We start from the raw sequence: 19092 nt of genomic DNA, 5'->3' as shown, positions 1-19092 counted from the left end.
TCTTCATAGATGTTTTTGGAATTCATTGTATATTCTCTTCTTTTTATCCTACTTTGTTTTTAGTTGCTTCGGGACAAGCAACAATTTAAGTTTGGTGTTGTGATGAGCGGATAATTTATACGCTTTTTGGTATTGTTTCTAGGTAGTTTTTAATATGTTTTAGTCACTTTTTATTATATTTTTATTAGTTTTTAAATAAAAATCACATTTCTGGACTTTACTATGAGTTTGTGTGTTTTTCTGTGATTTCAGGTAATTTCTGGCTGAAATTGAGGGAGCTGAGCAAAAATCTGATTCAGGCTGAAAAAGGACTGCAGATGCTGTTGGATTCTGACCTCCCTTCACTCAAAGTGGATTTTCTGGAGCTATGGGAGTCCAAACGGTGCCCTTTTAATTGCGTTAGAAAGTAGACATCCAGGGCTTTCCAGCAATATATAATAGTCCATACTTTGCCCGAGTTTAGATGATGCAAACTGGCGTTCAACGCCAGTTCCATGTTGCATTCTGGAGTTAAACATCAGAAACAGGTTGCAAAGTGGAGTTAAATGCCAGAAACAGGTTACAAACTGGCATTCAACTCCAAGAGAAGCCTCTACACGTGTAAAGCTCAATACTCAGCCCAAGCACACACCAAGTGGGCCCCAGAAGTGGATTTCTGCATCATTTACTCATTTCTGTAAACCCTAGTAACTAGTTTAGTATAAATAGGATTTTTTTACCATTGTATTTACATATTTGGATTATCTTTTGATCCTTTGATCATGTTTAGGGGGCTGGCCTCTCGGCCATGCTTAGACCTTGTTCTTATGTATTTTCAATGGTAGAGTTTCTACACACCACAGATTAAGGTGTGGAGCTCTGCTGTTCCTCGAGTATTAATGCAAAGTACTATTATTTTTCTATTCAATTCAAGCTTATTCCTATTCTAAGATATTCATTCGCACCCAAGAACATGATGAATGTGATGATTATGTGACGCTCATCACCATTCTCACCTATGAACGCGTGCCTGACAACCACTTCCGTTCTACATGAAGATGAGATAGAATGAATATCTCTTAGATATCTAATACAGAGGATTGAGTCCGAGATATTAGAATCTTTATGATATAAGTTAGAACCCATGGATGGCCATTCCTGAGATCCGGAAAGTCTAAACCTTGTCTGTGGTATTCCGAGTAGGATTTGGGAAGGGATGGCTGTGACAAGCTTCAAACTCGCGAGTGCTGGGCATAGTGACAGACGCAAAAGGATAGTAAATCCTATTCCAGTATGATCAAGAACCGACAGATGATTAGCCATGCAGTGACAGCGCATTGGACCATTTTCACAGAGAGGACGGGATGTAGCCATTGACAACGGTGATGCCCAACATACAGCTTGCCATGGAAAGGAGTAGGAATGATTGGATGAAGACAGTAGGAAAGCAGAGGTTCAGGAGGAATGAAAGAATCTCTATACGCTTATCTGAAACTCTTACCAATGAATTACATAAGTATCTCTATCCTAGTTTATATTTTAATTATGTTTTAATTATCAATTCACCATAACCATTTGAATCTGCCTGACTGAGATTTACAAGGTGACCATAGCTTGCTTCAGGCTGACAATCTCTGTGGGATCGACCCTTACTCACGTAAGGTTTATTACTTGGACGACCCAATGCACTTGCTGGTTAGTTGTGCAGAGTTGTGAAAAGTGTGAATCACAATTTCGTGCACCAGATGTGCATCAAACAAGGAGGAGGCTTCAAAGAAGAAAGTGCCTAGAGGGTGGAGGAACAAGAAGATTCCTACTGAAGACTTTTCATCCAGAGACAAAGTGGTACTATCTCACCACCCACTGTTGCCATACAAAGTGAGTAGAGTTCTTTCCTTTGTGCATCTTGCACTAACATATAAAGACACAGGAAAGAAGTTCAAGGTGAGAGGGGAAGCGGTGAAGCACTATCAACCTCAACCTTAGCAGGGAACAACCATCAAGCTAGTGACGTTAAAGAAGCACTTGTTGGGAGGCAACCCAATACTTAGTATCCTTTGAATTTCTATCATTTATTTACTTAATCTTAGTAATTATTTGTTTTACATTATGCATGAACACTCACAAGAAGATCGGTGCAGGAGATTTAACTATGACACATGAGTTCACATAAAGTTTGGTGCAGTAAAAGGCCTCACGTTATGCGTGAAAGCACGTCGTACTATGCCAAAGAGGAGTTGTGAGTATGCATGCATGCATGCATACAAAAATTTAGGATTCTCGGGCAATGTGCATACACACACACCTGTGTGTACCACAGGAAGCTTTTCACACATAACATGGAACCCTCACATACAACGTGATAAGGGATCTTGCTCCCAGGACCTTAATTTTGGTTAAGCGTGCGTATGCACACACCTGTCCATACGCACAGAAAGTTTTCATGTACAACGTAAGCATTCTCATATGATACGCAGGGGCAAAAGCTACTCCTAGGGGTTTTTATTTTTGGAAGGGTACGTACGCACACATGATGGGATATTTTAGCGGAGAAACGAATTTCTCCAAAACACCCAAAACTAACCGGCAAGTGCACCAGGTCGCATCAAGTATAAAAACTCACGGGAGTGAGGTCGATCCCACAGGGATTGAAGGATTGAGCAATTTTAGTTTAGTGGTTGATTTAGTCAAGCGAATCAAGATTTGGTTGATTGATTGGCGAATTGCAGAATTTAAATTGCAAGAAAAGTAAAGGGAACGGGTGATTGGCATGAAATTAAAGAAAACAAGAATTAAATTGCTGAATCTTAAAGTGCAAGTAACATAAATTGCAGAAACTTAGATTGCAAGAAATATAAATTGCAGAATCTTAAAGTGCAAGAAATGTAAATGGCTGGAAATGTAAAGGGGATTGGGGATTGAATTTACAGAATTTAAACAAGGAAAAGTAAATTGCATCAAACAGAAGAGTAAAAGATGTCTTGAATCAAACCGGATCTCAACCAGAAAAGTAAAATGAGCATGAAAGCAGTAAACAGAGAATGTAAAATTGGGAAATCAGATCTCAGGACCCAGAGACTAAAAAACCAAGTCTAGATCTCAATGCCTTCCTAGATCCAACAAGAACACTTGCCAAGAAATTGTAAATTGCAAAGAAAGTAGATGAAGAACAATTAATAGAAATTAAAGTCAATAAGCAGTAGAAGAAACAGATAGATCTTCGGAAGAGATTGAAACAGAATTCCTTCAATTCTCCAACCCAAGATCCAAGACAATTGCAATTGAAATTGAAAGCAATAAAACTAAGAGGAAGAGAGTGGAATTCTCCTTCCCCGAAACTAAGAAATTAAAGATCACTCAAAATCCAAAGCTCTTTGAAAACTATTCTGAAAACTCCCCAGAAAAGCTCCCTGAAAACTTGAATTCTATCCTATTTATACACTTTCTTCAAATGATGTTTAAGCCTTGAGTTGGGCCTTTGCTCTTGGTGGAATTGGGTTGAGAGAGGCCTTGGTTGATTGCTCTTGGAGTTTGGAGAGGAACCAAAGTGAACCAAGTGAACCGGGTTGGAGTTTTGCAAAAGTTTGAGTAAAAGTTTGACCAAAAGTTTGAGGCAAACTTTTGGTCTAACTTTTCATATCAGCCCCCATATTTTGCTGATATCCACGTTGGTGCAAAAGTTAGGGGTCTAACTTTTGCTCCAACGTTGGCCTTCCTTAGTGCACTTATGGCGCCAACGTTAGCCCAAAAGTTAGGGGCTAACGTTGGCGCAAACTTTTGCTCCCCCTTTGTGTTTTTCATGTGCCAACGTTAGCCCAAAAGTTAGAGGCTAACGTTGGTGCAAACTTTTGGTGGCCAGGGGGTGTTTTTCTCATGCCAACATTAGCCACAAAGTTAGGGGCTAACGTTGGCGCAAACTTTTGGTGCCCAGGGAGTGTTTTCTCATGTGCCACCGTTAGCCCAAAAGTTAGGGGCTAACGTTGGGGCTAACTTTTCACCCAAAAGTTTGTGCAGAAGTTTGAGGCTAACTTTTGGTCCAACTTTTTGCTTCCTGGTTCATTTTCACTTATTCCATTGTCCTCTCTTTACTCCTAGCCATTCCTTCTTGCTTCAACCTTTCTCCAAGCTTTCTTCACCTATCATTAATCAACCAAACACATCAAAGCTATGCTTAAAATCATGAGATATTCATTTTATCATAATATGTAACAATTATAGCATAAAACCTCATGAAATAGCATGAATTCATACATGGTTGATTCAATCAAAGGAAGCATGAAAATTTACCCAAATTAGCTTACTTGTAGCTCAAGAAAGTGCATAATTCAATTGAAAACAAAAGAAAAAGACTAGTGAAAATAGGCTAAGATGACTTGTCATCAACACACCTGTGTGTACGCACAAGAGGCTTCTCACGTACAACGTGATCTTTCTCACGTATAACGTGACAAACCCCAACATGCTTCAGGGAACCATTTGAACTCACGTATAATGCGAGATGTACCAAGTTGTACGTTAGGGCATAACATTACATGGTTACTTCATTCATTTAGCCCTAATGTATCACACTCCATTTGAGCCACTATCCAATCTTCATATCTACATGCATTCTTATGTTTAAGATCATTACTCTCACACCATATCCAAACCTAAGTTTAGCGTGCTGGTATTCATGCACACAAGATAAAGAGCCACACCTCACTCTCCTCATACTGCATCTCATGCATAAGTCCTTCATTCTATTTTATCTTATCTTATTTTCTTTTCTTGCATGTCATAATTGTTTTCCACAATAACAATCACTTGAGTTTGTTTGTGTGTGCAGCACTTGTGATTACTCAGGAATTCAGGAAACCTCTGCAAGCTCCATCATCAAGACTATTGCTATTATCAAGGTTGTATATGTGTTCATAGAGTAAGTTTGGTGTGCTATACAAAATTCATATTTTACTGGGTACTTGGCCTAGTTCACATAGATTGTATCACACTAAGTTTGGTATTCTCACACCAAGTTTGGTGTTGCCGCACTCACCATGCAAACACAGTAACAACCTCATTATCTTATTTTATTTTGGCTTCCCCTTCATTCTACTTTTATTTAGATTCTCTTAATTGAATAAGCCTATGGATTAATTGAATTATTTCACTTGATAATCCTTTTTCCACCACCGTTACTTTTTCTTCTCTTGATGCTTGAGGACAAGCAATCATTCTAAGTTTGGTGTTAGAGGCTATGCTCTACATAGCCTAAAAGGTGATGAAGAAAAAGATTATGAAGAGAAAGTCAATGAGAACTAAGGTTGTTTTCTTCCTTTTTAATAATAATATGCATGCATTTTAATTTTCTCTCTCTCTCTCCCCTCTCTCTCTCTCTCTTATAATGCATTTAATATTTCTAATTTTCAAGTACATATTTTGTCCATCATAACCCACAATAATAATTGTGCGTGCTCTTGAATGTTAGTAAAGAGTCATGTGCTTAGAAAGAAACAAAAAGAACAGGGAATGATCATAAAAGAGCATAACAAAGTGAGTTTAGAAAACTAAATTAACTAAGAATGTTCAACATGATCTGAGCCACAATGCTTGAGGTTTTAGTCTAGAGGACTATTATTAGATCCTTATACTTAACAAAACCTTGAAGAAGCAACAATATAAGAAATAATAAGTAAGAAGAAGGGATTATAAGAGAAACCAAAGGCTCTGAGAACCACTGACTAAGAAAATTGAAAGAAAAATAAGCTCAAAGAGCATCCTAGTCAAGTGCTTGTGGTACTTATGTATCAAGCTAAAAGCTTGAAGAACAAAGCATTTAGAAGTCACGGTTAGACTAGAGGTGCAAAGCACCCCCTAAAATGAGAAAGCCAAAGGCTCTGAGAACCAATGGTAGGGAAGAATGAAAAGACAAATAAGCTCAAAGAGCTCCCCAACTATGTGCTTGTGGTGTTTTTGTGTCGAGAAAAAGCTTGAGACAAAACACTTAGAGTCACGGCTAGGCTCAAGGTGCAAAGCACCCAATGAATTTAAATGGTAGAAAGAAAGTAAATAAGCTTGTTTCATGGTGATGATTCAAGGAAGGATTCCATAGTCTAATTTGAACAAAAGCCATGATTGATTATAATCAATTATGTTGAATTGTGCATAAGTGAAACAGTTAACCAAACTCATTTAGATTGCAATCCTTCACCCCAATTTTATAAGGTTAAGATATTTGGAATTAAGCCATGATTCTTCATTTGCTTGAGGACAAGCAAGATTTTATTTTTGGTGTTGTGATGCATGTGCATTTTTAGAGTTTTTCCTTCATAATTTCAACTGATTTAGTAAGAATTTCTGTTAAATAATCAATGAATTTGAGGTTAGAATGAATATTGATGACATGTCACCATGTCATATTTTTCTATGCTTTTTCAAATAAGAAATTGATAATTTATGCTTAAATATTGCATTCTTTTGTGCTTAAAAGGTATATTTCCTTGATCTTTTAATTTTATAAATCTTGTAGGAAATAAGGAGAAAAATAAGCAAAGAAGCACAAAATAAGAAAAAAAAAAGAGCTTTAGGGCACACTTTGAAGTTGGAGCACACTTTGGAGGCTTAGGCCACACTTTTAAAAGCGTGGCCCATGACTAAATCAAGGAAGAGAAGCGTAGCCCAAAGGAAGGAAAGCGTGGCTCAAAACAAGGAAGCAAGAGCCAAGCTCTTGCCAAGAGCTTTGAAGCTCTTGCCAAAGAGCTTTTTCGGGTATGCCTTGAAGAAAATCAAGAAGGAAAAGCTCAGTAATGCACTTACCAAGACTTGAACCCATGACCAAGGGGAGGGGCCATCGCTACTTCACAAGGAAAAACAAGCCAAAATTGGCTTGTTTTCACTCACCAAGGTTCGAACTAAGTCCCTCAAGGAAGCAAAGCTTTTGGGCGCTACCCTTGTGCCATGAAAAATGGGCAGCTCTTGCACTCCCCAAAGATCGAACTACGCACCTCAAGGAAGGGAGACATCAGGCGCTACTTGGTTGCAAGAAAATTAGCTCCACAAGTGCTTCACCCAAGGCTTGAACCAAGGACCTCAAGGACAAGTAAAGCTCTTGCCAAGAGCTTTCAAGCTCTTGCAAAGAGCTTTGTTCTCTTGTCACAAGGAACCGTGAGCAACACTTTGAAGGGAAAGAGAACCAAAGCTCTTGGCCAAAGCTCTTGCCAAGAGCCGAACCTTCCCCTGAGAGGTGCACCATGGGCTGAAAATTGAACTAAAAATCCAAATTAATTCATTTCTTCACCAAATTTTAGAGCCCACCCAAATTCTTAGATCCAATTTAGGAAGTGTATAAATAGGTGTTAGTTTGATTTAGAAAAGAACCTTTTTCTTGGACTTTTTACTTACTTTGGAATTTTCTTTTGCTTCTTGGAATTTCCATTTTTGTAATTTTGAGCTTTTACTTTGAATTTAGATCTAAGAGAATTGGGAAGGGGAATTGATCTCTCTTCTTCCTTGTTCTTGCTTGAGCACTCTTTTATTTTCTTGCTTTTGATCTTGGGTGAAGAATTGAAGAACTTCTGTTTCAATCTCACCTTGAGATCTCTTGTTTACTTCTTCTGCATAATTAAATTTTAAATTTCTGTTTACTGCATCTTCTTCTACTCTTCTGCAATTTACTTCTGCAACTTACTTTTCATTTCCTTTTACAATTGCTCTTGTTAGATCAAGAAAGGATTTGAGATCTAGACTTGTTTTCTAGTCTCTTCCACTCTTGAGATCTTCAACATCTTTTTAATTGCTGCAAATTAAGCATCACTTTCTGTTTTAATTTCTCAAGCATTTTTACTTTTCTGTTTACATCTACTTTACTTCAATTCACCTTCTACTCTTCTGTTTAATTGCAATTCACTTGTTCTCGTTTAAATTATGCAATCCCAATTTCCAACTCCTTTTATAATTCAAGCAATTTACATTTCTTACACTTTAAGATTCAGCCATTTACATTTCTTGCAATCTAAGTTTCTGCAATTTACATTACTTGTTCTTTAAGATTCAGCTTATTTACTTTCTTTGCTCTTTAATTTCCTGCAATTTACCCCTCTCCCTTTACATTTCAAGCAATTTAGTTTCTGTCAATTACAAACAACTCAACCAATACTTGATTCGCTTGACTAAATCAACCACTAAACTAAAATTGCTCAATCCTTCAATCCCTGTGGGATCGACCTCACTCATGTGAGTTATTATTACTTGATGCGACCCGGTACACTTGCCGGTGAGTTTTGTGTTGGATCATTTTCCACACATCAAGTTTTTGGCGCCGTTGCCGGGGATTGATTTAGATCAACAATGATTAAGTGGGTGAGAGGTCTAGATCAAGCATTTTTTTGTTTTTGTTCTCTGTTTTAAATTGATAACAAGGTGTTTGAGCTATTGCCTCACTAAGAATATCTTTCTCTGTGACATGAATTTCAAATTTCATTGATGTTTACAAAATACAAATGGAGTTCAACTCATCTTATGGTCAAACAAAATTTTATGGGATATCACCCACCATCACCAATCTCTAATGGTGGCTGGGAATATCACCAAGAGAATACACATTCTGAGCACTCCAATTCATGGAGATTTGCTTCAGAAACACAAGATGAGCAAGAGAATCATATGGGATACTCCCCACCACCACAAAATGATTCAAGTCATTATTCTAATGGTGGCTGGTGTAGAACCTATGCACAATTACTCAAGAGGGGGGGGTGAATTGAGTATAGCAACAACAATGAATCTTTTTGAGAAAGTTAAAGACAATATACAAAAGTGTTATTGTACTAGTATTTTTCCAAGAGCTTAACTCAATTGCTAAGCATTTATAAGGAGCTTTTACTTTCCAATAGACACCAACTCAAATAAATTGATCAAGCTTTTCACCAATCGGACTTAAGCTATTCCTTAAGTACTTACGAAGCTACTTTTCGATCACAATTTATTTGCTCAAAGGTAAAAGACAATAATATTGAAGAGATGAGTTTGGAGAGATGCAAACGCTATTTAGAGTGGTTCGGCACAATCCTTGTCCTACGTCCACTTTCTTTCTCAATCGCTATTGAGAAGTTCCACTATTGCCAAGCTTCAAGGTGCTCGCGCAAAACCTTTTACAATCCGAGTCCTTAGTTTCTAACACCTCACGGTATATGATCACCACTCGTATACTAACCCACTCCACTTAGAGATTCCTTCTCTAAGATTTGCCTTGAGTACTTAGTATACTTCTTTGGTATCCTCACCGACTATAGTGTTTATAACTCTTGACTCAACCTTGGAGATCACACTCCAATTTACAAAGTGTTACAAGAAAACAATTCTCAAAGAATTGTTGAGATGAAATGAGTACTCTCTAGAAGAGTGTATGATTACAAGTTTAGCACTATTGAACCAATTGATATTGCTCTCTCAAATTGTGTATTATAACACCTTAAAAATGTGTAGAATGAAAGAATATGAACAAGATAGTTTGCAAATACTCACATGTATGAAATAAGGCTTCAATCCATCTATTTATAGACTTCCCAAACCTTAGAAACGTTGGGGAGTTAATGGGATGGAGCCGTTTTGTTAAAACTAGCCGTTTTTTATGTTTTTGAATCATTTGCATCGATGCATAACACTTTGCATCGATGCAAATGTGTCTTTGAAGCTGAAATTTGAATTTTCAGCTAGGTTGCATCGATGCAAACATCTTTGCATCGATGCAACAAGTCGTTGCATGCTTTGCATCGATGCAAGATGAGTGTGCATCGATGCAAACCTTAAAGAATGGCTTAAAATCACTTCAAAATACTTAGGATTGATCTCAAACTTGTTGGAGTCAATTCCTATGCTTTTGTACCTTTGAAAACAAGTTTTTAAACCATTTGGCTAGCATCGAATTGCAAGATGTGCATCAAAACATTTTGTGAGTGTGTGTTGAGAGATTTAGCAATTGGTTCTTAATAAGAAGTTACCTAAGTTCTAAGACACTATACTTGTTTTCAAATGTTGTGGACTTGAGTTTCTTGTTGTTGTTGTGTTGCTTTCAACTCTTCATTCCTCAACGTTGAATGTTGGTTGATCTTTCAATATGCTTGTTCATTCAAGTTGTTTGTTGGTTTGTCTTTCATGTCGTTTGTTGGTTTGTCATTCATCAAAACCTACGAATACAAACTTCGCATACAAGCAACATGATTTACAATTTCCCCCTTTTTGATAATGACAAACCAATTTTGAGGATATGCATTTATAAATGATTTTGAAAGCAACAATAATGCACTTTGTTTTATAGAAAGCTTTGGAGAAGACTTCACAAAAAAATTTTGCAAGAGTTCCCCCTAAATATGTGTATTTGTTCCCTTAAAGAGCGTTTATCAAAGAAAACGATTTAGATATCAAAGTTTTTGCTTAGCGGAAGTCTTTTTGAAAACATTGTTTCGCAAACTTATTTCTTCTTTTCAAATCCTCAAACTTCTTCTTTTTCAAAAGTTCAAAATTTCAAATATCCTCAAACTTCTCTTCCCCCTTTTGACATTATCAAAAAGAAAGGAGTTTGAAATGTGTCATAGAAGCATGCATAAAACAATGAATTTTTTTTTTTAAGTTCAATTTCTCTATTAATTTCAAGGATGAGATATTCCCCCTTTCAAAAAGAATTTGATTTTCTCTTTTTATATATATATAAAAAGCATGCATAATTCCCCCTAAATAAGTGAAATATATTAAAGCATGCACATTAACTTAAAATAGGGGTACCAAGCCTATTTTGAGTTATTCACCAAATAAGCATACAAGCATTAATCATTAAACAAAATTATGAAGAAAATATCAAAGTATTTAAACCATAAAAGAAATCCTTAGCTTACTAGGAGTTAGTTTAACAATTCATATAATCAAATAAACTTTAATTTGTTGATTCTCCATTGTTTATAATCTTCAAATTCTTCAATCTACCTCAAGATTAATCACTCATTCATCAACTCATAAACCTACAAAACAATGGCTAATTGGATATCTCCAATGCTTAAGTTAGTAAGAGATACAAAAATAGCAATATAAATACAATGAATTCAAACACATCATATTAGATTAGAATCCAAGATACCAAGTTCATTTCGGATGTTAAAAAAACTTTCTTTACATAAAGGTTTAGTGAAGATGTCCGCTAGTTGTTTACTAGTTTCGACAAATTCAATAACCACATCACCCTTTTCAACATGGTCTCTTATGAAGTGATGTCTAATCTCAATATGCTTGGTTCTTGAATGTTGAACCGGATTCTTGGTTAAATTTATTGCACTAGTATTATCACATTTGATAGGAATGTGATCAAGCATGAGTCCATAGTCCACAAGTTGTTGTTTCATCCATAAAATTTGGGCGCAACAACTACCGGCGGCTACATACTCGGCTTCGGCGGTAGATAAGGCTACACTTACTTGTTTCTTACTATGCCATGAAACAAGAGAGTTTCCTAGCAGGTGACAAGTGCCGCTAGTGCTTTTCCTATCCAATTTGCAACCGGCAAAATCGGAATCGGAATAACCAATCAAATCACAAGTGGATCCTTTCGGATACCACAATCCAACATTTAATGTTCCTAGGAGATACTTCATAATTCTTTTCACCGCACTTAAGTGAGATTCCTTAGGATTAGTTTGGTATCTCGCACACATGCATACACTAAACATGATATCTGGCCTACTTGCCGTTAGATAAAGCAATGATCCTATCATGCCTCTATACTTCTTTACATCTATGTTTTTACCTTGGTCATCTTTGTCAAGGTAGCAAGTAGTGCTCATTGGTGTGTCCATTGCCTTAGCATTGTCCATTCCAAATCTTTTGAGCAATTCCTTGCAATATTTGGTTTGGCCAACGAAAGTTCCTTCTTTTCCTTGTTTGATTTGAAGACCAAGGAAGAAGTTGAGTTCGCCCATCATGGACATTTCAAATTCACTTTGCATGAGGTTTGAGAAAAACTTGCAAAATGATTCGTTAGTTGAACCAAATATTATGTCATCGACGTAAACTTGTACCAAAAGGATATTTTTGTTTTCAATCATGATAAATAAAGTTGTATCAACCTTCCCTCTTCTAAAACCCTTTTCTATTAAAAACTTGCTCAAACGTTCATACCAAGCTCTTGGAGCTTGTTTAAGACCATAAACAGCTTTCTTGAGTTTAAAAACATGATTAGGATTTTCATAATCCTCAAAACCGGGAGGTTGTTCAACATATACTTCTTCTTGAATGAAACCATTAAGAAAGGCACTCTTAACATCCATTTGATAAAGTTTGAAGTTATAAGAGGATGCAAAAGCAAGTAACATCCTAATAGCTTCTAATCTAGCTACGGGAGCATAAGTTTCGTCATAATCAATGCCTTCCTCTTGATTATAACCTTTAGCTACCAATCTAGCTTTGTTTCTAACAATTGTACCATTTTCATCGAGTTTATTTCTAAAAACCCATTTTGTTCCTACAATTGTTTGATTACTTGGTTTAGGCACCAATTCCCAAACGTCATTTCGTTTGAATTGGTTAAGCTCCTCTTGCATTGCCATAGCCCAATGTTCATCATCAATTGCGGACTCAATGGTAGATGGTTCAATTTGAGAAACAAAAGCACTATATGTGAATAAATTTCTAAAAGTAGATCGAGTTGTTACCCCTTTCGAAACATTACCAATGACGTTGTCTAGAGGATGATCCTTTGAAGTACGCCAGTCCTTTGGAAGTGTATTTATTTGTGCTTGTGATGGTTCTATTTCTTCAACTTTAACACTATCCTTTGTTGTAGAGGCTTTATTTAAATCTTTTTCTTTGTCTTCACCATTCAAATTTAGTGAATCAAAGTTTTCTACATTTTCATCAAAATCAACTTTTCCAACGCCGATTACTTTGCCGGTGTTGTTGTCTCCATAGATCACGTTTCCTCCGTTTGTAGGCTCTATTGCGGTGAACTTTGATTCATCGCCGGTCATGTGTTTGGAGCATCCACTATCAACATACCAATTTGTATCCTTAGCTCCAACACGTACCTTCAAAACAATTAAAATTGGGATTTAGGTACCCAAGTGAATTTGGGTCCTTGATGGTTAGTATGAGCATAATGCCCATAAGGTGCCCATCTCGTATCTTGACTACGAAAGTTTATATGTTTAATTCTAGTAAAGCATACGGGTGCTATATGACCTACTTTATTGCAATAATGACATATGACATTTGGATTATGCATCCTATGCATGTTTCTAAATGGTTGCCTAGGTTGTTTCCTAAATGCAACATCTTTTGATCTATATGCATTGTGATTATAATTTCTAAATGAAGCATGTTGAGGAGGATGTTTAAAGGCTTCATTCCTTTTAGGCATGCTTGCCTTTTGGGCTTGCGGTTGCCTAATAGGAGTTTTAGTATTTTTAAATTTTCCTTTTTCAAAACCTAAACCTTCCTTATTATGAACATGCTTTTGGTTTTTCAACATTTTATCTAAGTTCTTTGAAGATTCATTGAACTTAGCTAAAGTGTTCTTAAGATTTGTAATTTCATTTTCATGCATTTTACAAGATTTGTATGGATCACTACTTGTGCTACACTTATCTTTTCCAAGATTGATATTCTCATTTTTCAACATCTCATTTTGTTTTAAAAGATCCATATTCTTTTTCTTTAGGAGAGAATAATCTTGGGTAAGTTTTGTGTACACCTCAAGTAAGGCATCATATTCATCTTGTAAATTAAAAGAAGTGGTGTTGTCATTACTAACCTTTTCTTCGCTTGCCATTAAGCAAAGATTTGCAACCTCGTCGTCATCAGAGTCGGATTCATCCTCGTTCTCCCATGATATGTATGCTTTCTCCTTCTTCTTAAATTTCTTGTTTTTGTCCTCCTTTTGAAGTTTTGAACAATTGGGTTTAATGTGTCCAACTTCTCCACACTCATAGCATTTTGGTACCTTTGTTTTGCTCTTGAAGTTTTTCTTCATTGCAAACTTATTGAATCTTTTTAATAAGAGTGCAAATTCTTCATCTCCTTCTTCTTCATTATCATCACTCTCTTCTTGTAGTGATGTTGTTTTAAGGGCGATACTTTTCTTCTTGCTTTCTTCACCTTTTTGTCTATTTAGCATAGTCATTTCATAGGTGAGAAGATTACCTCGTAGTTGATCAAATGTAAGTTGATCATAGAGCCTTCCTTCCACAATGGCGTTCACTTTGGAGTTCCATTTTGGTGTAAGGCTTGTAAGCACCTTGGTCACAATTTGTTTATCATTGTATTTTGTGCCAAGCATGCTTAGGTTGTTGAAGATCTTGGAGAGTCTTTCAAGAGCTTCTTCAATGCTCTCTTCATCTTTCATTTTAAAATTTTCCCATTCATGAACCAACATAAATACCTTTGATTCTTTAACGTGGTCGGTTCCTTCGTAAGTGATTTGGAGTTTATCCCAAATCTCTTTAGCGGTTTCACATGTAGAGATCTTCATATAATCATGCTCGTTAAGTGCACAATGAATGAAGTTGATGGCTTTATCATTCATTGCCACTTTCTTCCAATCATCGTCACTATATTCATTTTCTCCTTTCGGTACTTGCTTTAAGACGGAGACTTCTCCTTCTTTAGCGCTTGTTGTCTTTGTTGGAATGTGATTTCCATTCTCAATCACTTTCCAAATTCTCACATCTTGAGAACGGATCCAAATTCTCATCTTATTTTTCCAATAAGAGTAATTTGTTCCGCTAAAAAGAGGAGGTCTAGCGGTTGAGTTACCTTCACTAGTGTTGTTGTTGTTAAAGCTTGTGCTTGCCATGATCTTTTCCCTTAAACGGTTAAGTCTTTCAAAGGGTTAAGCTCTGATGCCACTTGTAGAACCTATGCACAATTACTCAAGAGGGGGGGGGTGAATTGAGTATAGCAACAACAATGAATCTTTTTGAGAAAGTTAAAGACAATATACAAAAGTGTTATTATACTAGTATTTTTCCAAGAGCTTAACTCAATTGCTAAGCATTTATAAGGAGCTTTTACATTCCAATAGACACCAACTCAAATAAATTGATCAAGCTTTTCACCAATCGGACTTAAGCTATTCCTTAAGTACTTACGAAGCTACTTTTCGATCACAATTTATTTGCTCAAAGGTAAAAGACAATAATATTGAAGAGATGAGTTTGGAGAGATGCAAACGCTATTTAGAGTGGTTCGGCACAATCCTTGTCCTACGTCCACTTTCTTTCTCAATCGCTATTGAGAAGTTCCACTATTGCCAAGCTTCAAGGTGCTCGCGCAAAACCTTTTACAATCCAAGTCCTTAGTTTCTAACACCTCACGGTATATGATCACCACTCGTATACTAACCCACTCCACTTAGAGATTCCTTCTCTAAGATTTGCCTTGAGTACTTAGTATACTTCTTTGGTATCCTCACCGACTATAGTGTTTATAACTCTTGACTCAACCTTGGAGATCACACTCCAATTTACAAAGTGTTACAAGAAAACAATTCTCAAAGAATTGTTGAGATGAAATGAGTACTCTCTAGAAGAGTGTATGATTACAAGTTTAGCACTATTGAACCAATTGATATTGCTCTCTCAAATTGTGTATTATAACACCTTAAAAATGTGTAGAATGAAAGAATATGAACAAGATAGTTTGCAAATACTCACATGTATGAAATAAGGCTTCAATCCATCTATTTATAGACTTCCCAAACCTTAGAAACGTTGAGGAGTTAATGGGATGGAGCCGTTTTGTTAAAACTAGCCGTTTTTTATGTTTTTGAATCATTTGCATCGATGCATAACACTTTGCATCGATGCAAATGTGTCTTTGAAGCTGAAATTTGAATTTTCAGCTAGGTTGCATCGATGCAAACATCTTTGCATCGATGCAACAAGTCGTTGCATGCTTTGCATCGATGCAAGATGAGTGTGCATCGATGCAAACCTTAAAGAATGGCTTAAAATCACTTCAAAATACTTAGGATTGATCTCAAACTTGTTGGAGTCAATTCCTATGCTTTTGTACCTTTGAAAACAAGTTTTTAAACCATTTGGCTAGCATCGAATTGCAAGATGTGCATCAAAACATTTTGTGAGTGTGTGTTGAGAGATTTCGCAATTGGTTCTTAATAAGAAGTTACCTAAGTTCTAAGACACTATACTTGTCTTCAAATGTTGTGGACTTGAGTTTCTTGTTGTTGTTGTGTTGCTTTCAACTCTTCATTCCTCAACGTTGAATGTTGGTTGATCTTTCAATATGCTTGTTCATTCAAGTTGTTTGTTGGTTTGTCTTTCATGTCGTTTGTTGGTTTGTCATTCATCAAAACCTACGAATACAAACTTCGCATACAAGCAACATGAAAGAAAGCCAATGCCAAGCCATTGAAATACACAGAAAACTCGTGGAAAGATACACACAATCCCAATCCTTGAAAGAAATCATCTTCAAGAAGATGAATGGGCCCTTAGAGCAAACAAGGGGGAACTTAGAACCATCAAATAGTGAGGATGAAGACCAATTTGTGAGTGAGGAAGTGGAAAAACAAGAACAAAAGGTCCCTATTGCAAGTGAAATTGCAATAAAGGATGAGGGACATGAGCCAATGATTTTACAATCACAAAAGCCACTTGAGATGACAAGGGAACATGAAGACTCACAACTCTCACAAACTTTCCTGACCCAAAAACTCTCAACAATTGAATCTGTGATTGAAAAATATGAAGAGGAGATGAAGAAATGTTGGGAAGATCAACAAACCTCCTCAATGAAAAAGCTATTAAGTCAAATGTTGGGAGCAAAGAAAGGAGTGGAGGAGCAAGAAAGTGAGGAAGTCATTCCAGAAAATGTACACTCAAGTGAGGCAGAGAAGTACATGAAGGAAGAGTTCATGGAACCATCAATTCAAAAGGCTCTAGATGAATACAAAACTCCAATAATCACACAGCAACTAAGTTTTGAATTCAAAGGAGTGAAGGCAACTAGCAAGAGTACCAATCCTGTCCCTGATCCAGCAAGGAAGATCAATCAAGCCATTTGCAAAAGGAAGCTTGCTGAGAAAAGGTCAAGACAAGGGACAGTAGCTGAATCTTCTCCCCAATTTAGGTCATTCCTCTTAACAAACTGGAAGAAGAGGAAGAAAGTGAAGAACAGGTAGACCGTAGGTACACTTCTTTCTTTGCTTTGTTTAAATTCAATAAATTGGCATATGGTTACATTCTAAGTTTGGTGTTGCCTTGCAACAAATTGTTTTCAATATTTTTGGATGATTGCATCAAATTAAAAATGAAAGAGACACACCAAGATTCTAAGTTTGGTGTGCCACTTATTTTCTATGCAATTCATTCAGCAACACCACTTGTATGCATAATCATATTGCGCTTTGCAGTGTCATTTTTCTTCTTAGTTGGATAATTTAGTTTCTCTCTTTGTTTTATTCATTTACTTGTTTTTAGTGCTTTCTTTTATTAACTGTTTTTGTTAATACATCACCAAGAGATCCTTATTCATGACATATTCTTGGCTTGGTGATTGTACTTAACATATAACAGTTTCTTTTGTTTAGTTTTAATTCAAATAAAATGGACATGTGACTGCATTCTAAGTTTGGTGTTGCTATGCAACAAAATTTGCTTCCAATCTTTACTGGATACTTGCATTAATTCCAAGTGAAAGTGTCACACTAAGTTTGGTGTGCCACTTATCTTTTATGCAATGTATTGTGCTCACCTTCTTAAGTTTGCAATCACAATGTCTCTGTCCTTTGTGCCTTGACTATTATCTTTAATTTTTCTTACTTGAAACACATGTACTACTAACATTTCATTATGTGAGACACTCATGATCCATCTTAGCCCCATAGCCATTGTTCTAATTGTTGCTTGAGCATGAGCAAGCATTCTGAGTTTGTCAAGGGAAAGAGGAAGAATAGAGGAAAAAGGACAACAATAATGAAGATGAACTACAAGGTTGTAGAGTTCCTTTTCTTCTCATTTGTTTCCAGCACTTAAATTGCATGATTGTCTTCATCTTTTCTGTTTACATGTGTGTATGAATAAAGCATAGCTTGAATCTTGATTTGTAACATGTTGCTGTGCCATTATGACTACCAACTTGATTTTTGTGAGTTCAAAAGCAATAAATCATCATGATCATAAACAAACAAGGAATTAAAGAAGAATTTAGCATGTGCATACAAGTATTGGAAAGCTAGTATGTTTGATTGTTGCTCAATTGCATTAGATTTTATTTAATTGAAATTTTCATCTAGGACATTTTGTGAAATCTTTTGAAATCATGAAAACCTTGAAAAAAAAAGCAAAAAAGGGCAAGAAAAGAAAAAGGGAAAGAATGAGAAGGCTGAAGGCTCTGAGTACCAATGGCAATTTATTTGTTAAGTACTTGTGGTGCTTATGTATCAAGTGGTAATACTTGAAAACAAAGCATTTAGAATCGTAGCTTTGTTATCAACTCATGGGGTAAAGCACCCAAAAGGAGAAGCTAATAATGAAATCAAAAGCTTGTTTCAAGGAAAAATTATAAGGAAAAGATTTCATAAATTGAGCTAGATAGAAGCATCAATCATTTACATTTCTTTGTGATTGTAGCATGCATTGAAAACTAGCTTACCATGAACATTAAATTGCTATTCTTCTTACCTTGGATTGTCAATCTTAATTGCATGATTCTTTTCTTGCTTGGGGACAAGCAAGGTTTAAGTTTGGTGTTGTGATGACATGTCACCATGTCATGTTTTTCTTTGCTTTTTCATATAAGAAATTGATAATTTGTGCTTAAATATTGCATTCTTTTGTGCTTAAAAGGTATATTTCCTTGATCTTTTAATTTTATAAATCTTGTAGGAAATAAGGAGAAAAATAAGCAAAGAAGCACAAAATAAGAAAAAAAAGAGCTTTGGGGTACACTTTGAAGTTGGAGCACACTTTGGAGGCTTAGGCCATGCTTTTAAAAGCGTGGCCCATGACCAAATCAAGGAAGAGAAACGTGGCCCAAAAGAAGGAAAGCGTGGCTCAAAACAAGGAAGCAAGAGCCAAGCTCTTGCCAAGAGCTTTGAAGCTCTTGCCAAAGAGCTTTTTCGGGCATGCCTTGAAG

Source organism: Arachis hypogaea, chromosome 14 (genome assembly GCF_003086295.3).
Source record: "Arachis hypogaea cultivar Tifrunner chromosome 14, arahy.Tifrunner.gnm2.J5K5, whole genome shotgun sequence".
NCBI lineage: Eukaryota > Viridiplantae > Streptophyta > Magnoliopsida > Fabales > Fabaceae > Arachis > Arachis hypogaea.
The sequence above is the reverse complement of the archived record's forward strand: the minus strand, read 5'-3'. Positions refer to the sequence as shown.